General features: G+C 44.8%; 1 protein-coding gene across 1 annotated transcript in view; it reads left to right on the forward strand.

The window, feature by feature from the left end:
* Positions 1-292: 292 nt before the first annotated feature.
* LOC142954385 (plexin-A1-like) overlaps positions 293-27,036 on the forward strand; it is a gene marked incomplete at its 3' end in the record, with an annotated part of 54,135 nt that continues 27,391 nt past the window's right edge. The window contains exon 1 of the mRNA XM_076095347.1: positions 293-422. The remainder of the gene's footprint in view (positions 423-27,036) is intronic.

Here is a 27,036-nt window from a genome sequence, read left to right on the forward strand (position 1 = left end):
GCCTCAAACACACTGCATGGAGCCTGCATCGGGCCCGATGCTGCCACCTATGCTCACCACGGAGCGGTGCGTCCGGCGACCCACCGTTACCCACGTCCGCAGCCAGGGGGCGCACTTATGTCACTAACCTCTCCGCCTCTCCCTCTCCCTCTCCCTCTCTCTCTCCCCCCCGCTCTCTCTCTCTACCAGGGGATGCCGGAGTCTAACCGCAGCTCTCCTCTCATTCATGCTGATCGCTGCTGTCCTGTGCGCACGGAACTGCAGAGCTGAGCTTCGAAACCGGTGCTGCTGCTGCTGCTGCTGTCTGTCTGTCTGTCTGTCTGACAAACCCGCCGGGAATGGAAATGTCTTCTGCTGCAACTCTGACACCTTAAAAAGAGAAAACATGCCAAGGAGGACGAACACGAAGGGAGGTTTGATCAGTAAGTAGAGGCAAACTTTTTTGTTGTTGTTGTGGTTGCTAATCGTCTCTCTAGTCATCTGGGAGCTTTTTTAATATTCTTTCCTTCATCCGAAATGTTGGTGACATTCCTCTCCTCCTGAGACCCTTCCCTCTCATTGCCCTCCGATGCCTCTCTCATGTCACTAACATGAGCACACACGGAGCAACTCTGCGCTGCGGGAGAAATCCGACTTTCTGTTGATTTTTTTTTTTTTTGCGCTTGGAAACATCGCATGGCTTGTTTTGCGCACCCGGGGAGAAGCAGCCAGACGCACGAGGAGGTTGCGGATGAACACCAGCTCCGAAATGACCTAACGCCCCCCCCCCTTTTCAGTATGTTCACTCGGAATTGTTCAAGTTGTGTGAAGGTGAAGGATTGCTGCACTTTGCTGGCAAATAACTGCGGATTTTGGATGCAAAAGTGACCGTATGAATAGGCTGCCTGTGTCCATGAGCTCCACGGGGGTGTTTGTATCATCTCCCGCGTGCTTGAGCTTTAATCTATATCGTACATGTCACATCGCAGGAGTGTTATAGGAACGTTGTCGCAATGGTACAGTGATGCCAGCTTAGGGTTTAGGGTAGCTGCTGTGGTTTATTGCGATGATTCCTGACACATTTGATTAAACCCAGTATGAATGTCAACAACGTTCCAGCTGCGCTTGAGACTCAATTTGAACTTGAAAACACTCTTTGCGCTGGCTGTGCGCGTGCACGTGCACGTGCGCATATATCAGCGCATGTATGCGGCCTTGACCGTGTGTGTGTGTGTGTGTGCGTGTACAAGTTGGTACCTGTATGCGGCTGTGTGCTTGTTTAGATGCAAAATGTAAATGTTTGAATGTGTCTATTGGTGCATGTAGTGTTTGACCTGTGTATGAGTGCATGTGCAGATGTGTGTGTGTGCGCGTGTGTGTGTGTGCGCGAGCGTGTGTGCCCCTCACCCACTCACACTCACACACACACACACACACACACACACATCTTCGTCATTTTGGAGTCGCATCATGCTCTGACAGTTTTGTGTCACCTTATGAATTTTTGACTTGAAATGCGTAGGTGAGGCAGACGGGCTGATTTCGAGAGACTACGGGCGCCAAGCCACCGGTTTGGCTGCCAAAGCACATCGAGAAAAATCTCTTCAGGTTGTGTGTGCGTGTGTGTGTGTGTGAGAGATGAGAGAGCCTTCTTTTTGCATGTTTTTAATCTCCTCTCATCTCCTCTCTCCCTTCTTATCTCTCTCCTCTCTCTGAACTCGCGAGGATGTGTGTGTGTATGCGTGTGAGTGAGAGAGAGATGATGTGGGAGCTAGAGGAGATGTATGGAGGGGGGGGGGGAGAAAGATGCCTCCCCCTCTCTCTTAAGCGCGTGTGTCATGATGTGCCTGTGCTGGGAGGCGTTGATAAGGCTGAAACCCTGAACATCACCTCCACTTTGGGGCTGAGGCGTGACATCCGAAGTGACTGCATGCATGGTTAAAGTGACACAATGACAACTGTGGAACATATTAGTTCCTGTTGCACCCGCTGACACGTGCTGTGTGTGTGTGTTTTTTAGTGTTTTTTTATAGAGGTTCTAGCCCTGAAATGAGTCAGAATCAGAGTCCGACGACAGCGGTGCTGCGTGCGCGTTGAGCTGCCTGTAACCTAATTACCTAGTTTATTCTTGGAGTCTTTTATTATTAATTTGTTCTGAGAGGATTATCTTTTCTTCACGCTCTCTATGTTTTCACCTTGTCTATGTTTTATGCACATTCTGTGGGCTCAGTAACCAGGGTTCAGTCATTTAAAGCAAGTTATAAGATGACTTCACTCATTGTGTGTATGCATAAATGACTGCAGAGTCCTACTTTTCATAAGGGGGTATTTAGGTGAACGGCCTCATTCTGTGTTCATGGATGTGACTTTGTTGACTGTTGGCCCCAAGTCTCTTCCCTCTGGAGCTTCCTCGGCATCGAGCTTCATGAGCCACTTTATAAGTGAGAATGGACTCTTTGGAGTCACCACCTCCCGTCGCTGGAAAGCCGCTGTGTTTAGACGAAAACACCAACCACCACAGGGAGTGTGTGTGTGTGTGTGTGTCAGTGGCTTAGATCCTAGCGGAGCTGAGAGCTCTAGACGATCGGCGATGCACCCTGCGGTTCCGTCTCTGTCAAGCCGCTTCATACCTCAAGTGCCTGTGATGGATGAACCGAGGAGGAGAGTTGGCATTAGAAGGCCAATAAACCAGATTGAAAGCAGTTTAAACTGATTCCATTTGAGAAACACCTGACATGGGATGTAATGAAAATGGCATTTAGCCGAGGAGGAGGAGGAGGAGTTTTTATTCATAGTGCGTTGAGAGTTTACATTAAAATGCTGCATGGGCGGCCCCAGCGGGAGCTGAAGCACCGGCCCAGCAGTCTCAGAGCCGCGCTCTCGCCGATCGAGCGGCTGATGACTGTCGACTGCCACGTAAACTGATATTAAATGGCAAAATACCAGTTTGAATCCCACACACAACACCAGTTGTTTTAACTGCTTTTGGAAGGCAAGTTATCTGATTAGCTCAGACCGGCATGAAGATCAAATATCAGAGCGATGGACTGAAGATGGATATAACAGTAAGGTTTATTAGTGAGACATTCCTACATACTCGATTACAACCAAAAGGCATGCTCGGCTTTACTCTCCCTCTGCTGGCTATGTCAGTCATATCAATAACTTTATACAAAAAGTTATCGCCCCTGGGAGATAACCTCCCTCCCAGTATAGATACTGGGATAGTAGAACCTTTGTGATTGAGACGAACCATGACAGGAAGGAAAGTGGAAACTCACCAGTAGAGGCATATTAGTGTGACTGTCATTAATATGCTGTCATTTTTCTTTTGTCATATTGACTCCCACATTGGGGTCGTAACGGAATACCGAAGTATTAACATTGACAGCTATCATACATATACTGTTACAAAATATGGACGTGGTCTCTGTGACGTCGCCCACAGGTTTCTGAAGTCTTGAGTTTGGCGATTTGGTTGTTGCCATCTTGGATTACGACCATCGCCATTTAGACTTTTTGCAACCAGTAAACGGATGTTACCATATTTGGACTGCGGTGTGACGCAGAGACACCGTTGCGGCAGAAACCTGTCAATCACAGTAAGCCCCGCCCTAAAGCATACTCTGCTTTATGGTGTATTTGACTCTAAATGGATCTTAATTTACTAAATGAACATCATGCTGTATTGAAGACTTGAAACTAGAGATTGAGACCATAAACTCATGTTTACAATGTTTACTGAGGTAATAAATCAAGAGAGAAGTAGAGTCATTTTCTCATAGACTTCTATACAATCATACTTCTTTTAGCAACCAGAGGAGTCGCCCCCTGCTGGTCAGCAGAGAGAATGCAAGTTTTCAGACACTTCCGCATCGGCTTCACTTGTCAGAACCAGAAGTTGCCGCCTGATTTTAACATGGAGGACTTTGGGGATCGACTCGCTTTTGGAGCCAGGCTCAACTGGCCGTTTAAGGAACTGCAGTTTTTGGCACTTCCGCGTTGGCTTCATTTCTCAGAGCTACGGTATTGAAATGAAGAGACATGCTTGAGTGTGTGAGGTAAAGGTGCAGACAAAGGCAGTCACTCACCTACAGTATATGTTAATTGTTAATTGTAAATAAGCATGGGACAATCCTTGTCAATCCTTTAAGGAAAACTGTAAATTATAATAAAAATATTAATAACAACAATAGCAATGATGACAGTAATAATAATAACAATAGATGGTTATTGTTCCGTTATAGCTCTCGCCAACATGAGTATTTGTGCTACTACAGCGGAGGAGCCATGTTTTTATTTTTATTTTTTCTCTCTTTTTCCCGATGAGGCAGGGACAAAGTGTTTACATCCCACAATTTCTGTCTGAGCAGAACAGACAGAGGAAGAGGTTGAACAAAAGAAGATGAGAGCAAAAGAGAGAGAGAGAGAGAGGTGGAGAGAGAGAGAGAGATGTGGAGAGAAAGAGAGATGAAGCGATGGCGCTTTCAAGTTCCCGGCACCTTTTTGATGCAGCCTCCGCAGTGAAAGGCCAAGGCAGATCAAACAGGGCAGGCAGATCGAAACAGTTTCTCTGGTAAGAGGAAAAGACGCTCCGACTCTGCACAGATGTGACAGGTAACCGCGACGCCGAGGTGGCTGCCACTTTTGCACGCCGCTTGATTGCAAACACCTGCTTCCCAAGTTCAAAATAGGACTTGCGAGGAGCTCGTTTGATTGTCGCCGTCATCTGCGTTCGGCATTTCCGAGCGAGACCGACGACGTGTGGGTGAGTGGGGGAGCCATTTCCTACCCAAGTGTGAGCGAGGATAATTCTGCCGTTGTTTTTTCAGCAATTAAACGAATTTCAGCAACCGGCTTTCTGCTGCTGCAGACCATACAGCTTGTGCTTGTTGTCCCAAATGGCCAATTTCTGCCTTATGTTCTGTGCTGTCTGAACAGTTGAGGCAGCAAAATAATCAGTGTGTGTGTGTGTAGCCAAACAAACCCACATTACTGAAGTTGTCTGCAGTTTCCTGTGCTTGTGCAACATTAATCCGATCAGCACATCCCCGTATTTCTCGGACACACACACACCCTCCTTCCCTCCTGGTATATATTTAGGGCTGGGTCAAGGTCACAGTTAGAGAGCTTCGGTCTTGTTTTTTCCGTATATGGCGATTGGATGCAGATTTGTCTTCTGGTATCTGTAGTGCTGGTGGTTCGACTTTTCCCCAGGCCATGGGGAGGAGGAGGAGGAGGAGGAGGAGGGAAATGCAAAAGTTGGACAGAAGGAAGGATAAGGCGATAGGACCACTAGGCATCATACCCTGTATGTTTAATTTGAGGAACAATGCCAGCTGTTATTTTCCACTAACAACTCTCAAATTGGGCCCTACAGCGCCAGGAAAGGTTCTATCATGATGTAAGCCCCCCCCAAAAATATGTATTTTCAAAAACGACATTGTTTTTTTTAGAGGAATTGGTTTGCACTGTCTTGTTCGTCTGGATTTCTCCCCCAGGCGAGCCCATGTAAAGCGCTTTGAGGTGAAGCCTCTGTTTAAGTACGCTCCTTCACAGTCTCAGAGAGAGGAAACCATCTGAATTTACACAAGCGGCACACTGCAGGCTTCCCTTTAACAGCCGCGCTGATGTCTGTCGCTTTGCACCAAATGAACACCAAAGGAACAAGAGGAGCCAAAGATCTAACACTAGACGAGTCCGGCTTCCTGCATGTGGAGCTTTTGCTCAACGGTGTTTGAGAAGCGGAACAAAAGAGAGAATCTAGCAGGTGGTAGGGATGGGTACCACTTTGGCGTTGCAACCCTGTTGAAGATGTGCGACTATTAAATGTTATTATTGACCCGAGACGGAGGAGAGAGCGAAGAAAAGGAAGGAAGGAAGCATGGGGGGGTTGAGCACCAGAGTGGACACAGAGGAGGGATATAAGAAGAAATACAAAAAATTTGGAAGGTCAAAATGTAACTTTACATCCAACTTTTGGGGAAATAAAGTAAAATGTAAGAGAACTCAAGATGAAAATATCCAAAAGACAATATTTATAGTGTTTTTCGTATAACGGTAGCCATACATCATTCCATCTGAAGATGAACAAATGTATTTGGTAATCTTTCAACCCACCTTGTAATCGAATCTTAAGAATATCCGGGAACCTAGGTAGTGATTCATTCGCTCCAGGCTCGATTGAGAGAAATAAACAAAAGAGAAAGCAACAGGATGTCAAGAGAGTAAAGGCATGCAGGAAACAACCGAGGCAAGGTTTTAAAAAGAGAGGAATGGAATAAGAAGAATGAGAGAGAAAGAAAAGGGAGCTGGAAGCAGAGTTGAGGAAAGAGCGACGGTATTCCTGACAATGTGACTCAGATGAGAGGACTCAGGGAGAGGGGAAACAAAGGGACTGAGGGTGAGGTTGTGCAATTCAAATTTGGGTCTTTCTGGAAGCGATTAAGATTGTCAAGGAACGAGGAGAGAAAGCTAGGTTGGGAAGAAAGAGTCTAAAGGAGACCGAGTGACTCACTTGCTGAAGCAGACCATGAAGTCCATATCAGTCTGCTGCCCGTCTCCTGGATTCCCCTTAAAACCGTATCTTGTAAAGCGGATGGTGTCTTTGACCACTATGACGAGATTGCACAGTGGTGTTACACAGTGGAGTTTCTTCCCTTGTAAAGGTGGTGTCTTCATGGCTAGGGACTCTGTACTGCACTTTTGGACGGATACATTTAGCCGAAAGTTAGTCTAACGTTAAAAATACGTGTTTTCGTTTAATATTGGTCAAAAGAACTATTGTTCGAGTGGCGATTCAAAAGAAACACTCTGGCGTTCAATATTGCTGAATGTATGTATTTTTTATAATTGCAATACAATTCGTATCCTAAAAGTGCAACGTCCCTTTCACTGCAATGCCAAGCGAGGGCTTGCTCAACTGTGAAAGATATAACCGTCCAGAGAGCTGTGTGGCCAAACAAAGATCACCAGGAGTCCAGTTAATATTCACATCCCTCAACTTTAACCAAAGAAAAGAAAGAAAGAGAAAAGAGACAGGCCCATAACAAACAAAAACAAAAGCATTTGTACGATTTGTGTTTCATCATGCTGCCAACAGAAGCAATCTTCCAGCTGGGGAAAAATATACGGTAAACAGAGAGTGCCATCGATCTTGTCTTTTGAACATTTTGAGAGGGATGCTGGCAGGTTCTACTTGGCCCTCCTGCGAGGGAGGAAACTGCAGGGGAATGACAGGGAATGACAGTTGGTGCAGAAATGCTGAGTCAGTGAGTATAATGACACTCCTCCCCCCCCGGTCATCAAACACACACACACACACACAGGCTCATCTCATTTTGTTGAGTGCTTCGTCAAACACAAACCTGCGTGTGTGAAGGAGGAGTGGCTTTAAGGTTTTGTGTGTGTGTGTGTGTGTGTGTGTGTGTGTGTGTGTGTGTGTGTGTGTGTGTGTGTGTGTGTGTGTGTGTGTGTGTGTGTGTGTGTGTGTGTGTGTGTGAGAAATGGGATCAGAGAATGTTGCGTCCTCTCATGTGTCTCTTGGGTCTTATCAGTGTAGCTTCCAGGTTCAGCGTTTTGCTCAAGGACACCTAAGCAGGTGTTGTTGTTTTTTTGTATCCTTACACAGTCTACGCAAGCCCTTCAATATTTAGCTTGACTGCTTTACACCAAACTGGTGCAGAGAGGTCCGACATCTCGAGTGGCCATTCATCTCACTGTAAAGTACAGGATGGAGCAGAAGTACAGCGTACAGGTGGCTGACTCCTGCTTGAAGGTAGCGGCTTTTGCTTGGCTGTGATGTATGAAAGTCTTGCCGGAGTTGAGAAATGAACTTCCTCCTCTCAGTTTAGGCCTCCTAGAGCGAGGTTCCGCCAATCTAGCTGCGTTTCCCTTCTTCCGTCGTCTTCGTACGCCAGCTCTCCATCCCCCCGCGTTCTGTCTTGAAGAAGGATGCGGCTGATAAGACACAGAAACGGTGTAGCGTTGGTAGTAAATGCTTCCACTTCCCCCACAGCAAAGAGATCCGCGGGGCCAAAAACATGTTGAAATCCATTTTAAACACCTTGAGGTTTCACCGTTCGAAAGCGGCGGCGCTCAGGCTTCTCCTCGGCCGTAGAAATTGCCCCGCGTACCGCTACCTCCATAGACTGATGATGCATGGGAAACCATTTTAAGGCAATGCAGACGGGCAATTTGGCTTTTAACAGACGCGGGGGGTTGCAAATGGACCGAAATTGGAGAGAAAGTGTTGAGTTTTGTGGAGGCAGCAGTGACACAGCCACAGGAGGAGCTTTTGTCTGGTGAGATAAATTTACTCAATAACCTCTGCCTAATGGGGCTGTCTATTATTTCCCTGTTTTTATGCCTATCTCTATTTCTCTCTCTTTCTCCACAGCTTAGGTATTGTGTGCCATTATTTTGTGTTATCCTCTCCTCGTCTCTTTATTCTCTCTGCTTTGCTTTCTCCTCGTCCTTCGGGATATTCACAAGGCTCTGACAAAAAGAGAAATCAGAAATAGATGATAATAAAAGTTCAAGTTATTTAAGGTCTTTTCAAGTTTTTCAACATGAGACAGCTTGTTGAGTTTTTTCCCACTATTCTATTCATCCAGACCAGACTTACTGGTGCAGCTGACATTTGTTGGATTTTGTACAATTAAGGGCAACACACCCTTTGATGTATGTTGGCATCAAAACACCCACGCCTAGTATGTAAGCCCACACACATTCAGTACTGTCCTATAGAGTTATCCGGGTTGCAGGCAGAAGAAAGCAAGCTGCAATTACTCACATCTGACTCGTTAAACCCAAGTATATATGCATCTTGTGTATGGATCTCACATTTTTAAAAATGTTTTTGGGCAACCTTTGGCGGCGCTGTAGTACTCAAGTCCAGTCTCAAGATAATTCATGCATTTTCTCAGATTTGTCTTCGTCTCATGGGTGTTTTCATTCAGACCCGTCTCACAGTACCGGTCAGTTTTTTAACCACGTTAGCCGCTTAGCTTTATGGATGGAAATGTTGGTCAGTCGGTTTGTCATGAAATTTTGTTCGCACATTCATGGTCCCCAGATGGTGAATCCTATTGACTTTGGTGATCCCCTTCTCTGGTGCCAACACTTTGCTTCATGACTAAATACCTTCCAAACTAAAAGAAAATCCCATTCAGCTGTACTTTGTGTCTACTGCTAACCAGCAAATGTTAGCATGCTAACATGCTGCACTAAGCTGGTGAACACGGCAAACATTGTACCTGCTAAACATCCGCATGTTTGCATTGTCACTGTGAGCCTGGACTTTGCCACCGCGATGATATCCGCTTTGATAGAGAGCAAAAACAGAAATCAGCCGACAGTTTATAGTGTATTTCCTACCATCAACATGCGTTAATGCTCCAGCAAAGCATACATGTTATCTCATTGGCGCATCCCAGATACTGTATCTCAGCTGCTATTGGCTACAGAGGCAAGTCAAATCAGTACATTTGAAAATACTCTGCATCTACCTTGTTCTTACCATCCCTTTTCTTTACTCCTTGTGATTCCACTTTCTCCTCCATTCATCTGTTCTTTCAGCGTAGATGCAGTGTCTGACGGCTCTGTCCCCCCCCCTCCCCCCTCCCCTCTCTGTCTGACTAGTGCTGTTGGTTTTAAGGATCTCAGCAGACTGACTAGAGGAGGCTCTGCTGCAGGCAGCTCCTTCTCCCTAATGAGAGAAACGGAGTGTTTGTGTGTGTGGGGTGTGCATTCATGGCAGCTTGTGCCTGTGTGTATGCGGTGGGGGGTGGTGGGGGGGGGGGGGTTTGAGCGTTTATGTGTGTGGTTTTGTGAAATTGGTTGTGTGAAATATGTGTGTGTTTGAGTCAGCGTGTTTTTGTGTGTAGCTATGGGGTTTGTTTTTGAGCGTGTGTGTGTGTGTGTGCGTGCGTGTGTTTCATGCCTCTCCACGCACTGTTTCAAATTCTTTCCTCTTGTGAAACCGAGGAAACTGAACAGTTTATGTGGCTGTTGAACACAACATTTCATTTTCCCACTGTGCGCCGATGTAGTCGACTGGCTTCCCTGTGTACTCCTGGAGGAATTCAAGTCCATGTTTCTTCTTCAGTGGAGCTTTATTATAAACTCAGTTCATGCATTCCTGAGCCTGTATGTGTGTTTGACATGATACCATGAGTTCAGAAATGGTTGAGTCTGCATATAAAGTAGAGTTAAAGTAGATGTCTTATAGAAGTTGAGGGTTTAGTCCGGTCTGCCCGAGGTTCTTGTCTCTTTTACATAAAACCAATTAACCAATAAGCTTTTCCTGTAACTATTAGTTTTCTATATTTTAGATCATTTAGCCCAATTGGGGCAAATTATGAAAAATTGCCATCACAACCCAATTTGACATTTTCAATTTTTGATTGACCAACAGTCTACTTGTCAATACACATGAGTGTGAATGTGTAAAAATAAATGTTAAAAGCATCAGATCATTGATTATGAACAATGCTGCCAGTTGACTGATCGATTCACTGACTTGTCCCTCGATCCACTTCATGGCTCAACTCGACTCACTCTTTGGTACCAGGTCCTTTCCTCCATGTCGTTTTCCTCTTGGTTTCGTTTAGACGGGATTCTCAGCTGATCACCATAGCTTCGCCGCGTGAAACTGCCGTGACTTCATCTTCAACAGCGACACTCACTGAATCCTTTCATTGGCAAACAATGAGAGAAATCTCTGTACTTCATTAGCTGTGTTGCGTAGTGTACATAGTGCACGTTGTCGTTTTGCGGACTACCATTGTTTTTTATAAATCTGTGTGACTATCTGAATAGAAAGATTGTGGAGGCTATTTACAGTAGCTTGACTTAGTGGTGGATTTGTGCAGGATGTCCCGTGTCACCCTAGTGACGATTCTCTCTGACCAATCCGTGGTCTTCAGTGTTCTAACTCCACCTTCTAGTCCGGGCTCAGCTCACTTGGAACCTCGACTGAGGTGCTACCAAAAAAAAAATACCGGTGACTATCCACATCTTTTGCTAATAGAAAACCGAAATAGAGCATGTCAAGTTGAGTAGAGCCGTGCAAAGTGGAAATGCAAAATAATTGTTTCAGCACTGTAACAAACTAAATAATGTAGCGTTGGGTGAAATGAAAGCTGTATTTTCACAAAAATGCTATTTTCTGCTTTTATCAATGAAGTACACCCATCAGTATGTTACCACTGTGAACAGTGATGAAGTTACCATGCAGGTATACAGGAGGTGATTGTCTGACATTGTGTTCATTCTGCCTTGTGTTGATTTATGTGGAACCAGTTGGAATTATCTTCGTATATTCTGAAAAGAAAAAGAAGCTGTAGTTTGATTTGGACGGCCCGTTTTCACTCCCAAGTCGTCAAGTACAGCAGCTTGGTCAGTTGCCCTCCGCTGCAGACAATGACGCTCTTTACGTGGCCAGAGTTATGGCGGGAGCAAGGGATGAAGTCCGGTGAAAAACAAAAAAAACAAAAGTCAACTTTTGACTGATTTTAAGCTCTGTTCGTGCGTTCTGTGACAATACGTTTGTCATTTTACATTCGCCACTCAGTGTTTTGTGACTGCGTTGTGCATCAGTGCGCTCTCCTTGTGTGTGTTTGTTGTGTCCATGTGTACGACGTGTCTATTCCACACGTCTGATGTTTTCCACAGCTGCTGTGGGGATTACTCTTGAGGCTACAGAAAGAGGGAATAAAAAGCACGGAAGAGTGTGAATTGACCGTAAAGCTCTGCCACTCTGAAGGGATTAGAAGGGGTTAAACTGCAGGGCGCGATAAAGACTGGCATTTCTCTGTCACTCACTGGTGTGTGTGTGTGTGTGTGTGTGTGTGTGTGTGTGTGTGTGTGGGTGTTAGAGAGAGAGCAAATGACCTACAGGAAGCGCATTGTCATGCATGTAGATGTGTGTGCATTTGTGCTTGTGGATGTGTGCACATTTATATTATTTTGAAAAGGCCTGTGCGTCTGTGTGTGTGTGTGTGTGTGTGTGTGTGTGTGTGTGTGTGTGTGTGTGTGTGTGTGTGTGTGTGTGTGTGTGTGTGTGTGTGTGTGTGTGTGTGTGTGTGTGTGTGTGTGTGTGTGTGTGTGTGTGTGTGTGACCTATAACTACCATGGGGCAGTCAGGCAGTTCCAGAGCTGAGCAGCAGGGGATTACTGATGGGTTTTTCTCTGCATGCTGATGCTCAGAACCAGGAAAAAAAATAGCATGGAGAGAAATACAGAGTGGAGTGAGTGTGTGTGTGTGTGTTTGTGTGGATGTGGGAGAGCTGGCCATACACAGAGAGAGAGAGAGAGAGAGTGAGGAATCGCTGCTCGTGGTGCTGTTTAAGAGTGACTTAGTGGATACTTGGGCTGTAACATACTGCAGGAATGCAGTGCAAAGCTTCAGTTCATCATCAGAACTCCGGCCTTGTGAAAGTGGAGTTTCATGTTACATAAGAAAACCGGCCAAATAAACTCCCTTCTTATCGCAAATTAGAGGCTTGTATGTCTTCCTTTTTAGTGTTAGAACAAGTTCACCCCCAATAACACTGACAGGACCACAGGGATTGTTTTGTTTTGTTGCTGACAAAAGAAGGACATTTTTCCCATGTATGTGGCTTCCTTGTGGCTCGCTACAAGTTGCTTTTATATACAGTGATCAAATTAGCTGTGAAATTTTGTTATGATTACTATGAGCAAAGAAAAAACAATGGCCGCTTCTGTGTCATGCAGTCAGAGCTTGGACATACATACCCACGTCGCATAACACGTGCTGCTTTTTCTTGGAAAGGAAAAGGTATAAAAAGTGTTTTTAAGTATTTGAAATGTTTTAATTACATCCTCGGAACACAAAAGTCCACCTGGATGATGTAATGATACTACTGTTGTTTTTGTTATGGCCATCAGTCCGAATTGTTTCGTGATGCAATTTCCCATCAGTCCGGTGGATACTGTGATATCATGGGTGCCTGTGAAGAAGAAGCCAGTCACATTCTAAACGCTTCACTGTTGCAATTGGGGGAGAAAAAGCATGGCGGCACAGTTTGAAAAGTCAACCCTGTGCATTATGTTATGGTAAGACTCCATTGGTATGAAAATACCACGAACATTGAGTCGTGTTATCTTAAAAATCATTCGCTGAGATTTCTACACAGCACAGCTTGCTGGATTCTGCAGCCCCGGTCCCCCCCCCCCCGTCCCCCATCCCTCCAGTTTTTTGGCGGCCCCGTTCAGAATCTGGAAGTGATTATCGCGCTAGACAGACCAATCAGATAAGGCGGCTGCAGAGGGCCATTGGGGTGAGAGGTCGCATTCCAGCCCCCATGATTAGATCCACTCTTCACACTGTTACACTGTAAACTGTCACAGCTGTGTGAGCTCACATGCACCGAAATCAAGGCTTTGACATGTTAGATTGCAATCAACTAAACGTTGTCAGTCTTGTGCAAAAATATACGTTCTCATTGTTGTACAGCAGGAGACATCAGTGCATAAAAGAATGGAAGATGTCGTCTGCCGTTATGAAGCGGAGCCACTAGAGCTGTTCACATAGATTAAGATACAGACAATAGGGCTTTTATTACGAATCAGATGTGGTTTAATCAGCGATGTCGCCCTCATACATCTACAGATCTGCCGTTGCCGAAGTCCCAAGAGTGGATTTGGAATTATGTGCAGCTGTTGATCTGGAATCTCACACCGCCTGAAGGGAACCAAACCGAGCCGTGCCAGGCTAAGCTTGAACATGGCTAATGGAGCCGTGGGTTTTTATGTGTTTGTCCCCGGTTCAGTGTTTTCTGGCACTTTGCTTCGCGCTTGGAGTGAGAGCGCATTTTTTCCACATTTTGCAGGCTGGAAAAACCAGGCTACAGGGCCAGAGCACTCTGTACCCCTACACACACACACACACACACACACACACGCACACATGCGAAGACACACGTTTCCATTCAAGCCCGTGCCCTAGGTTGCCCTCCTCCCATGGACGCTCACACGTGTGCACATGTGCTGTGTCAATCCAGCTCTGTCAACTTCTTCTGGACGCGTTTCCGAAACACACAAGGAGTTACTTCCCAGTCCGCGGCGCAATTAGACAGCCGGATGTTTGACTTTTGCGTGTTGATAATGCCTTTTACATTCAAGTCTGCTGACGTCTTGTTTACGTGAACCGTGTGCCTGCTGGCGAAAAGACCGCGTCAGCCGCAATGACACGGCGGAGGGGATTACCGCTCGAATGCAGCGAGCAGTTTAAACATCTGGTTCTCTCTGTGAGTGAGATGTAGAGCTGAGTGTTACCCCACTCCAGAGGTCCTTCAGGGAAATGAATGGGGGCCGATATATACGGCACAGCCAGATTTTTATCACCGTAAATGGAACTTGTTTTCACAATCTTTGGAGCTCTCCTTCACACACAGAAACACAGACGGGATTAGTATGCATATCACATGTTTCTCTCTTTTCCCGGTCTCTCACGGTTTAAGGAGGGATCTTTTTGGACAGATGTTGCTGGTTTTGGTGTGTTACACCTTTTTGAGTTGAGGCGAGACACCCCAGGCGAAAACATTGTTTTTCATGCACTGGTCAATTTAGAGAGTGTGGTTCATTTAGCTTCAATAATATGCCTTCTTTCAGACGACCAGAAAGAAAAATGTCAAACATATACATTTAGGTATATATTTTACTACAGTGTGTCTATTTTCTGTAGATTTCTCCTAAATGCACCAAAAGTTAGCATAATATAAAGCCTCATTTGCATATTTCAACTACAGAAAACTTGTAAGACAAAAAATGTGACCTGATGGTGAAGTGATGGACTCGTTTTTGTACAGTACCGCAGTTTTAGGTACCTGGGATCGGGGCTCGAAACATTTTCCTGTCATCCAATTGTCCCCAATCCAATTGTCCCCGGGGACAATAGAAAATGTCCCTGATGATGCTAAACTGTGAACAATGTTTTCAAGGGTAATCTATAAACAAAAAAAGGTTTTTTAGCAAGAAACATGAGGCGGATCATCTGGGATTAATAATGAATTAGCAAATACCAGTATGCAAAGGGTAATTAAGGAGTTTATGTTGACTTATTGTTTTGTTCTGGTTTATTACCATGCTGTCGAAAAAAGGGTATTAGGAATGGTGGAATTTCACTGGTATTGGTGTGGACTACTACATTTATCGTGACATACCTACGTGAGAGAAGCTGCTGAAGACTACATATCCCTACTTCCTATCATTCCTGCATTTCCCTCTACTGACAGGACTGTAGTTAGGTAACAGCAGAGCCATTCAATCGGAATAATAGTAGTAAAAAATGTTCCATTGAATGTGTTATCAGTTCTCTAGTGCCCTGTGGTGGAAAGCTTATGCTTGAATAAACAAACGGAGAATGTGAGAAGACAGTTGGCCGTTTTCAGGTTCCAGAAATAAAAAGTGTATCGAGTACAAGTTGAGTGAAAACGCTCCAAACGACTTGAAATTTGGGATGCGAGGCTTTTGATGGAAGCTATCACTTCTCTTAGCACTGGCATCAGCAACAGATATAATGAAATATGTCCTGTCAGTCTGTGCCAAGAAGTCCTGGCAAATAAAACTAATCCTTGTTTTTCAGATTGGTACTTTTAGTTGCACAAACGCAGAACTGCTTCAAAGACATATTCTTATTAGATAAGTCTAACCTTCTAACTTTTTGGTCTCCGAGCGTAAGTCATCCCCAACTTGTTACAGGCAGATGTTTGGTTTGGATGTGAAATATGACCAGGATATTCGTGGTCAAGATAATCCAGCAGGTCAGCTAACTTTGCTGTCCTCCATTATCTGTGGTTTATGTCTCTAATTTGGACTTGGAAGGCCAGCTATGATAACTAGTCACCTTGATAACTCAGCAGTACTTTATGAGCTGCTGCTTGTCGTTGCCACAGAGCCTCAGTCGGAACGTCGCAGCCAGAAAAGTTGCTGTAGTAGTTGCGGCTCAGCAAATGGTAATTCTGCTGCTTTTGCAACAGCTTATGAAGACACATCTTCGCTTAATTAAAATCCGCTGACAGCCTGCTGCTTGTACAAAGTGATGAGTCATATCATCGGCTTTGTACAGTTAGGATACTGACTCAGTGGGTGAGTTGTACTCCATAAAATGCCGCTCATTATATGGTTTTTAACCCGGAGGGGCTCGCGCTGCAGTCACATTGAGTCTCTCTATAAAAAATGATGTTAATTCAGACGGATCAGATAATGTATTATGTTGGGAGGAACGCTTCTAGAGCGTTGTGACAATTCAGTGACTGAAAAAGAGAGTATCTGGTCTCAGATACTAGGACTATACGACGTGCAAAAAGTTGTTTATGACATGTGGCCACATATTTGACACTCGGAGGTCTCATGGGATAGTATCAGTGTTTAATGTTCAAACACTATGACAGGATGTGACTGTAAACAGTAAACAAATGATTTGGTGATCAATTCTGGAGAAAAGAGCAGTTTGATCATCAGCCACATGGGTACGATTGTTGAAAAATGTTGACTTTTTTGAATTGTTATTTTGACATGTGATGCCTTTTATTAGTGAATGTCAGTAGAGTTGACAGGAAACGAGGGGGAGAGTTCAGCCCTTAGCCACAGGGACGTCTTCATCGGTTGGACTAGTGCAGCGTGAGGTCGCCAATGAAGATGCCACATTTTCCAGGAAGTAGCAGTGTTTCAGGACTTTTAAGCGAGCAAGGGGGGGGATCTTGCGAGTTTATGACCAAGCACTAAACGACTTGTCGAGATGGACTCTGCTGTTGGCGACCTCGTGAACTCTTCTGAAAATTTCCTCTCGGCGTCCTCTGAGGGGTCATGTCTCCCAGGTTGGGGGTGGGGGGGGGAGTGTTTACAGTATTGGATTGCTGCCTCGGAGCGCAGAGATGCAATCCCTTCCGTCTCCATCCCTCCATCCCTCCGTCTCTCCTGGCCAGGCCTGCCTGTGCTCTCACGCCCTCTCTGACCCCCAGGCCCAGGGGCGTCCCTTCCACATGCCTGAAGCAAAAGCTGTTTAACAGCAGTATCGGGGGGACCCCGGCGGTAACACAGTCCGACCGAATATTTATTCAGCAGCAGCAGGTCTCCGGCTGTGGCTGGATGATATGAGCGACACTGATATTTCACAGTGCAACAGTATTTTCATTCTCCAGCGTGCGCTTGGCATGAGCTGCAGCGACCGGTCAACATTAGTAGGGTCAAGGAGAAGAGGAATCCTCTTCATCCATACCTTCAAACAGCTAGAATTTCTTTTGTAAACAACTTTCATAAGCTGTTTTTGTTTGAGTGGGATGGTCCTAATTATGTTTTTAGCCTAATATTTTACTCCTTATTTTTCTGTCAGTATTTATTGTTCTCCCCTCATTTATTTAAGTTACTTATTTCATGTTATATATTTTCGGTGTTTTTATATATTAATAATTATATAATTTTACTGTTATTTATTTTTCGTCTGTCTGAATAAACTTTAATCATTTTTCAAGAGGGGCAAGAAGCAACAACAACACCAACCAAAACCCTATAATCCAGCTGGAAGTAATTTTTTGTTTTGTTTTTTTGTACGCACTTGAATTGTGATTTTCCCCTCTGAAAGAAAACCAAAGCGAAGGCGAGTTCCAATACATCACCACTCTCAACCAGGACAGCTAACATATGCAGCTGATTATTTATGGACCCCCGTGGGCGTGTGCCTGCCAAAATCTACACCACAGCGCTGCAACGCGCTGAAATATTGCTTTAAGGTTAACAAGAGCAAATCACGAATATCTGTAGCAGCGTTACAGAAAATCTAACAAGCCGTCAAGTCCTCATGCCTGAGATGAACGCGTACGGTCGGAGAGCGTGGCTGGAGGGCTGGGGTTAAGATGTTGCGTTAACGAGAGAAACGTAAGATTGTGTTCAGAATTGTAATGTGTGTTGATTAATTTGCACAAGGCTCCGTACAAAGTCCATATGCTGCTGTGCAGCGAAGTTATTCAACTGTGTGTTTGTGAGAGTTAATGGGATGAGGAAACAAGCTTTTCTTTCGGATGTTAATGTGTGTGTACATAGTGTGTGTATGTGTGAGGTTGTAGCAGTGACGGAGAGTTGTTTGTCGGCCATTATGTGTTTACTACTGTGGACCAAAGCTGAACTCCTCCCAGTAGTTTTATGGCTTCGTTGTGTCAGGTTCATTCTACTTGTCCAACTTGAAATCTTGCCTCGTCAGCTTAATAATGCGTGGTCATTCACAGCCATGGATATGAAGTCCATAAGTATATGAAATCTTCTCTTTCTTTGACAGAGTTAGATGATTCCACTTACAGCTATACTTAAAGAATGAAAAAGAGCATCTTGTAGAGCAATACAAGGCGGATAACTGTTGGATCGCTATTATATTTTTTAATGGAGTAAATGAACTGGCAAAGTACACAAAGTAGGGTACACTCACAGTAGACTTTTTGCTGTCTGAATGATCAGGGAAAGACCCCACACTCACATGCTGATGCACTCATGTGATGACTCTATATGACCTACAGAAGTAAACTAGACCCTCCGTCTGTAGAAGATTGTCTATTTCTTCATAGGCGTTCTTAATGCTTGTCATCGGTGCCACTGGGACATCACTTGAAATCAGACGATGTCATGCAGGTTCTCCAGTGGAGCCTCTGGCAGCAACCAGCCCATCACAGACAGACCCAGACCTGACTTCACTGCAGGTCACACCCTGCTGCAGTTAAATGAGAGATTTTCTAAATGGACTCTGGTGCTTTTGTCCGCAGGGACCGCCAAAATCAACACAAAATGAAAGTTCCTTGTGGTAGCTTTGAACTTTGAGTGTGGAAGTGGACTGAGACCTTTCCTCCCAGTTGGTCTCGGTCTGGTTTCTTGGTCAGCATGAGAGTTCAATCCACAGCTTTCAGGCCAGCCCAAACGAACCGCCAACAAAATAGATTTCTTTGTAAATGACTCAACAGGTTCGGTGTAAAAAGCGACCTTACCGGCAGGAAGTCTCCATTTAGTTTCAACTTTAAGCTGTCTTGATCAGATGAACAGTTCTTGCCGTGGTCTTTGTGAGGATGCGGAGGATTATAAATTTAGATTATCAACTTACATACCTCCACTTACAGATCTCAAACTGCTCATGATCACAAATCTCAATGTCTCTCATTGTGTGGCTGTCCTACATGCCACTATGCTGCAATAACACCATTGTGATACTTTATTACCCCTGGTAGGGGAATTCTCTTTTCACTCGCCCATGGGGAGGTCAGAGGTCGGGTTCAGCTGCAGAGCAGCAGCAGCCCTGGAGCTCGTAGTGATTCAGCTCAGCAATTACAGACTCCTCTGCAAAGCTGATGGTTGCCAGCATCAGGGTCTTTAGTAGAAGTAGGGTTATCCACACGCAGCCATCGGTTCCTCTCATGTTCCGTCACATAAAGCACCACAGGATGAGAGGAACACGTGCACCGTGGTTAACTCCCCCCCCCCCACCCACCCATGAGGCCTTAGCCCTGCAGCAGCGCTGGAATGCTGTCAGTTCATAGACGTGATAATCAGAACCAGACTCTGCAACCCAGCATCCCGTTCAATCGCAATCACGCCAATGCACCGCCTCAAGATCCCCCCCCCCTACCCCCCCCTTCTTCCTCGGTGACCGTAACCTCTTGTCAAAAATGTAGAACCCGATTTGATTAGCAAAGTAATTAGAGCAGAGTTTCTTCTATGTTCTTATGTCCCGGCCCCCGCTGTAAAGACAAATTAGGCTCCAGACCCCTATTTGAGTGGATTTTGTCCCAGGGACCACGTAAGGAAAAGAGGTCTGTTGTTGATTTAGTGTGGAATGGGACTGAAGCGAATTATGTATCTGTCCAAAATGTAAACGCGAAGGCCGCGGCGCTGGGTGTGACATGTGAACAGACGAGACATCATACATTTTCTAAATGGAAACGTTTCAAGAGAATTCAATTATAGTGTAGTTTTCCTCTGTTGCAGAGATCCTGGATCCCTCAGGGACACCCAGGGCTTATAGAGACCACTTTGACAGCCACTTCATTAGAATATATTATGACAGGAAGTGAGCGCAGGTTAGAAATATTCTCTGTGGACACTAATCACACAAGAGCAGAGAGACACATGTTTTAGCATTCATTCAAGAGAGGCAGAGGTTGGTTGAAGGAACTCATGTCTCCTGTTTAAATGCGTCATTTCCCCTGCCGTCGGACCCGATACCCGATCCTCTCCCTGCAAAGGAGCCCCCGGTGACCAACCAGCGAAGAGCTTCCCTCGGCTCTCACCGTATATATTACCGCGGAAAAGCCCGCCGAGAGCATTCCGTAAATATTAGTGCTACCGCTAATGAAACAAATGTATTCATACCGGTGCGAAATCTAATCAAAAATGTCACAGCGGGATCATTTCAGGTTAAGAGCTCCTCAGTCTCACTGAGGCAGTGTGGAATATGCTTCCTTGCAGCATTATCATTATTAACTAACTGCTGTAAAAGCTATTGAGACGTGGAAGTATTGTAGGGTTTAACCGACGCGCACTCACTAAATGTCAGTATTGATACTTGAGAAATAAAAAGCCGCTGCTGATATTCAGCATCTTAATGTGACCGTTTTCACACTGAAGACTTACTCACAAAGCCTCCGTAACCGCATTGTCTGCACAGCGCTGATTACTAAAACACTCCACTAACAAGCAGCGTAATTACTGCTTCAGCGGATTAATGGATGACGGAACAACAATTTCAGATTGTTTCAGTCATTTATGAAAGAAAAAGCGACAAACATTCGCTGCTTTTCCCCGTTTTGTCGAATGCGAGTTGATTATTTCGTGGGTTTTGGGCCGCTTCGCACACAGACAAAGCAATTTGGAAGACGTCACCTCGCATTCATTTTGAACAAAAGCAGCATACGAGCAAAGCCGTTTCACCGGTCCGGCCCCCGTGGACGCATCTGTGAGGAGAAAAGAAGGTTGGATTTAATAGAAGAGAGGAGGAGCGAGGGGGTCAAACGCTCCGGATTGAGACGAGCTCTTCCTCCATCTGATCCGAACTGCTGTGTGCACTTTAATAAGCACTTTCATTTATATTAAAGATGCAAATGTAGCCTTTACAGGGAGATTGATATGCATGGCGGAAACGTGTGCGTGTGTGTGTGTGTGTGTGTGTACCACTTTATCAGGGTCCTCTGTTCATTAGCCCAGTGTAATTGTGTTAGCAGTGTTGCTTGCAGGGCGGGAAGAAAATATCCGTGTGTAAAGGTCACATCAGAGAAGAGATGACATACGGATAGATGACACACACCCCCACACACACACACACACCTAACACACATCTACAGCAGCGTGCACCACCTCACACTCAGATGAAGGCAGCTTTTGGCTGAGAGTGCGTTTGGAATGCGTCCTCTCGCCCTAAGGTATGCATATGTCTTTGTGACGGTATGTGTGTGTGTGTGTGTGTGTAGGTGTAGGTCTGCGTAGGTGTGCGACTGGCTGATTCAAGTGGCAGTGTTTAATCAAGTGTGATATTCCTCCTCCGTGTGCTTGGCATCTGCAATGTAGGCAGCAGAAAGAGCAGTTGCGTTATCTCCTGTGTGGTATGTGTGTGTCGAAAAGTAAGACGAGCCAAAGAAATCCAGCAGTTAACGAGTGAGGGCTTTGAAGAGAGGATTAGAAGCATAAATAGCACTGTGACCGAGGGTGAGGGTACATAGATGCATAATATCTGCAAATTAACTCTCTGTGTTTTACAGGTTGCGGGGGGTGAGATTGCTGTCCACGTAACATGAAAAAAATATATATATTCTGGCTTTTAGGCAATAATTATTTGGTGGACGGGTCAAGCAAACATAGGACTTTAGTCCAGGAGACCTCTGTTCGTGTCCTATGCGGGACCATTAGTGGAGTTGTGAGGGAAAAGACGTGAGGCGAGGACGCAGTACTGCAGGAGGTGAACGGCACAGGTGCATGAAGCCGTTCCAAGGTGCATGAAGCCGTTGTTTTTTGTAGTTCGGTCTTCTCACTGACAGGTAGGGTTGGGAGATATGGCCAAAATCTGAGATCCAGATGAAGGTAATTTCATATCTCATTCAACGATCCAAAAATCCAATCAAAGAACCCATCGGCTTCAAGACGAGGAAACCAGAAGTGCGAAACTCATTTCCGGGGTTTAGGACTAATTTCTGCGACACTATATATTAATTCCTGGGGTCCACCAGGACAGATTCACAAAATGAAAACGTCCTCCGTCAGTCTACAGTAAACAGCTGCAGCTACATCTGCCCACTGTTTGTACAAAATTACCAAGCTGCTTTATTTTTATTTTTTTTTATAACTATAAAGGTCCTTCAAATGGTGGCTGGTGACCTGCCAGAGTGGCTGATGGAGTAGACAATTACCAAAATTTGCCAGCATTTGGCTCATGGCCGCTGTTAATCTTTTTCTCTATTGTAGTTACACTTGAGAGCCAAAATGCTTTCACCGTGATCATCTGCAGCTTCCGCAGTTATTTTAACCTCTTATTACCTCTTTAAATGATTGAAGTGACAGTGGAGTGACCTGCGAGCTCAGTTGAACATTACATTATGACGTCGGAAGCTCAAAGTCAGAACAAAGACGTCAGTTCAATTCCAACAGTGGAGGTCAGGTTCATCCCAATTTACTAATAGAGATAGAGTAGTACATTATCAACTAAAATCTGTAGTACGATCGGAGTTCAATTATACTATATTATAGCTGTAAGCACCTATAAGGACAGTTTAGTATGTATAGTATAGCATTTTATAGTACTTACTATGAAGATACATTTTACATTATTACAATAATGTGTTATAAACCATATATTACATGTTTATGTAAATGCTAAGTAGGCGGGACTAATAATAAGCGTTGCCATGTAATGAACTGCAGATTGATGGTGTCGATTGCCACATGGACGTTTGTGTCCTCTGGATCCATATCTTTCAAAGCAAGCAAAGAGATTATTCTCAGCAGTTAACGACCATACAGCAAGACTGAACGGACGCATGCCATTAACGAGCTTACCGGCTTGTTGGAGAATTCACCATATGATATGCGTCTACAAAACTGGAAAGATACAGAGAGAGAGAGACAACACCACTGTGTCAGAGTACATAAGCCCGTACAGAAGGGACAGCTGGAGACTTGTGACAGATCTCCTTAAGGATCTGAGTTAGCACAGTGACTGTCTGTCTGGCACCAAAAAGCTAAATAGTCGACGGTACAATTGTTTCTATAGATCAGGATAATCCACAACAATAAGCACCGAGACATCATTTGGTTTGTTTAAAGTCTGGTACACTGTAGATAAACTGTACATTTAAGAATAAACTCTATAGTATTGTGTCAATGGCAAGCACAATGGTGGGTGACAGACATCGACATGAACTGCTTTAGTGCGTAATAAGACCTCGTTTCTGTGTTTTACAAACTGCATGTCTGATTTTTTTAATGTAGTTTCCTGTGCTTGGTGAGCCAAGGACAAATGTCCACCCTGGTGGATATTCAAGTTCTATTCTATTCTAATTATTTATTGTGGCAGCGTTGAGGGTTTTCGTATCTGCGCTGCATCATGTTACACTCTGCTTACCCTCAATCACCCGACACCTGCGGGAGGAAATGAAAGTCTCCAGAAAACGATCTCTTAAAAACATGTCAATGACCCACTAACTTTTGCATTTCCTCCCGAAACATGAACACGTCTACAGGGGTCGTCTGACCCTCTGCTCGGAGACTTCATGTTTAGACTCTTATTAAAAGAGGGCCAGATCTCGGTCTCATGCAGAACCGCTTACGTGCCCGCCCTCCTTATTGGCGCCTGAACATTTGCACTAACAGCCCCAGTTTATAGGCGGCGTTACAGCACCGCTGTGACAATAAAACAGGCTTCCAGTACGAAGTCTCTCAACCAAGATGGATGGTGATGTTCCTCTCGCCTCCAGATATGAAACTACAGTATGCACCCAGTTTCTCATCTGTCTCCACACAGACCTATCAGCAACAGTAGCAACTTTTTTGTCCTTGTGTCAGTGTTTCTCTACAGTTCTTTTTTTTTTTTTTTTTGTTCGCATGATGTACACACAAGCACTCTGATTCCAATGCAGCGATTTTCATACTTCCAGAACTGGAATGAATGGGCTTCTTTTTGTTCTTGTTGTTATAGTCTCTTTCTCTCCATCTCTCCATCCGTTGCTGCTCTCTCTCCGTCTCATTTTCTTAAACTGCAAAATTGCTCTTCTGCGGTTGGGAGCCAGCTTCGATTATCTACGCCAAATTCCCCGATAAAGAACTGTGTTTCAAGGCCGATTCAAGCACTTAAAGCCCCTCTAAATGGCTTTAGCTGCAGGGTCCCCTCTGTGGAGACTACACACACACACACACACACACACACATAGTAGCACACACACTCCATTGCAGTGAGTTCAACACCCATCATGAAGATCATACAATTTCTCTCTCTTTTTTTTGAAGGTTTGTCTGTCTCTGTTTGTCTCTCTCCGTCTCTCGTCTCAGCTCTCAGTACCTGTTAGCAGACTTCCACCGCTGTCGGACAATTAATGTATGTCTACATGTCCATGCGCTGACAAGAAATGCTTATTTGTATAAAAGAGACTGTCCTCTGGTTAAACAAAGTGCTTAAGGGGAGAAGTTGTCTTTATGCCACGCCAAGCTGATCGTCCCTACCGGCTCTCTCGCTTCACGTTTATCAAACAGACATGAGCGTGGTGTCAGTCTTCTCATCTAACTATTGGCAAGAAAGTGAATGTGCCTGTTTCCTAAAATGCTGAACTATTCCTTTAACCAATGGGGTTGATGAACGGCCTTATAGGGCATTTTAAAGGTTGTCAAAAGAGGGGAATCTTTTTTACATTTTTGGAAAGTTTGTGTTGGAAATTAGGTGCCCCCGCCCCCGCCATCTCATTCAGTTTGGAGTGTTGAATTCCATTCACACCGCGGCTCTCCTCACTGCTAACTTCACTGTAGTCCTCAGCTGGCAGTGAACAGACATGACACACGTAAAATGTGTTTCTAGTAGCGTAAGAGTAGTTTGAATAGCTGCTCTGCCCTTTTACTCTGAGGATCAAATACTAGAAACACTATGGGAAAGCCCACACACACACACACACACACACACACACACCAGGTACCAGTTGATGGAGCGTTTGTAGCAACAAAGAGGTGATCGCACACTCACCATAACATCGATGGACTAAAGTTGCCATTGACATTTCTGCAGATAAAGAATCCAAACAAAACCATTTAGCTTTTCAACACTCTAAAACAATGTGCATTGTATTTTGTTGTGGTGGAGTAGATTGGAGTGCTTTTGTATCTCCTGGCGTGGGACATGATAGAGATGCAGAGATCCAAAAACAGGACGAATGGTACAAATATATTTAACTTGACTGTAAAAAATAAAAAATGAATACCATCTATTTAGCACGCTTGTTACCTTGTGCCATTTTTGTAAAGCAATCTCCTGAAATGGCAGCAGGTTTCTGACTAAATGTATTTTCGGGACAGATTCAATTTCACGAAACAAGTTATTAAAACCAAAGATTAAAGTCTCTGAGGTGTCGGGTTGCTCCGGCCACTTACAGCCTTATAATGGGTGTTTTGAGTGAGAGGCATGACTCACTTCTTCCCCTTAATTGGGAAAACTCTCCCTACTTCGCTGCAATTATTGCCGCCCTCTCCACCTACATGTGTAACATTAATAGCAAGTGCTTCTCTTAATGGGAGTGCGTCTGGCCTAGCGAGAGCGCCAAGCCACACACAGAGGAGGCAGATTGAAATAAATGAAAATCACCAAAAAGAAAATGAAACGAAACATCATGTGATTTGTCCGTTACAGGGTGCAAAAGAAAACAAGCGTACCGCAGTTGTTAGGGTTTCACTTCATCTGAAAAGTCCTTAAATCCCTCCACTCTGGGGAGCTTGGAGACGGGGTGCGCTCACTGCAGAGGAGACTCAGTCAGATTAAGAATGATTAAGGCTCAGCCACTCGGCTCTGTTCAGCGTAGATTTGCACCTCACCGTCTGAATGAGTGATGGCTGAGCTGCACCTGTCGGAACGTTAACGTGTGTCAATGTATCTGTTTGTATGTCCGTGTAGGTGTCTGCGTGCATCCATGCTTATGGATGTGTGTCTGGGTGGGTTTGTGTGTCCACGGCTGTGTGTTGAACAAAGATATGCGTACATGTATTTGCACATACATATATGTATGCATCTGTTTCCCCGCATGCGTGTTTGAATAGTTTTAACGAATGAAGTGGAGTCTTTGTATATGCTGCCTCTTCCTGCTAATGCCTATTATTATTATTGGGGGGGGGGGGGGGGGAACTGTGTGTGTGTGTGTGTGTGTGTGTGTGTGTGTGTGTGTGTGTGTGTGTGTGTGTGTGTGTGTGTGTGTGTGTGTGTGTGTGTGTGTGTGTGTGTGTGTGTGTGTGTGTGTGTGTGCAGCTGTCTGTGTCGGTTGTGGAATGCGACTGTAAATGAACCACTGTGTACCTACTGCATCACACACACACACACACAGTCCAAGCCACATTCTCTTTATTCCTTCATCCTCACACTGATTCTATTCCATTCGATTCACATAATTAGAGGCGAGGGGTCCAATTAATTTAGACGATGTGGCATATTGTCATCGGTGTCGTCCAATTATTTTTGCATAAAAGATAAAACATCACAAAATGCAATTAAAAGACATCATCCTGTGCCAGTTGAAACCTGGTGTGGGTTTAAAATGAGCGACTCACCTCACAAATAGAAGGAATAAAAATGAAGGGTCTGTTGGTGCTTTCACTGCAGTCTAATTTAATATGGAGCAAATAGGACCAGAAGGGACATTGCCATTCAAGTCATTGTAGCAGAGTGGTTTAGAGCGGCGGCCATTTTTATGTGCACTGCTAACTTCCGTTTGAACTAAACCGACTTACGGCAAGTCACGGACTCACTGAGTTGAGGTTTTGCAGTTAAGAGCCACTTAATCCACACACTCTTGTCACAGCGTAGGTAAGCACATTGCTATC

Source organism: Anarhichas minor, unplaced genomic scaffold, assembly GCF_050575085.1.
Source record: "Anarhichas minor isolate MPS153535 unplaced genomic scaffold, ASM5057508v1 ptg000020l, whole genome shotgun sequence".
NCBI classification, from domain to species: domain Eukaryota; kingdom Metazoa; phylum Chordata; class Actinopteri; order Perciformes; family Anarhichadidae; genus Anarhichas; species Anarhichas minor.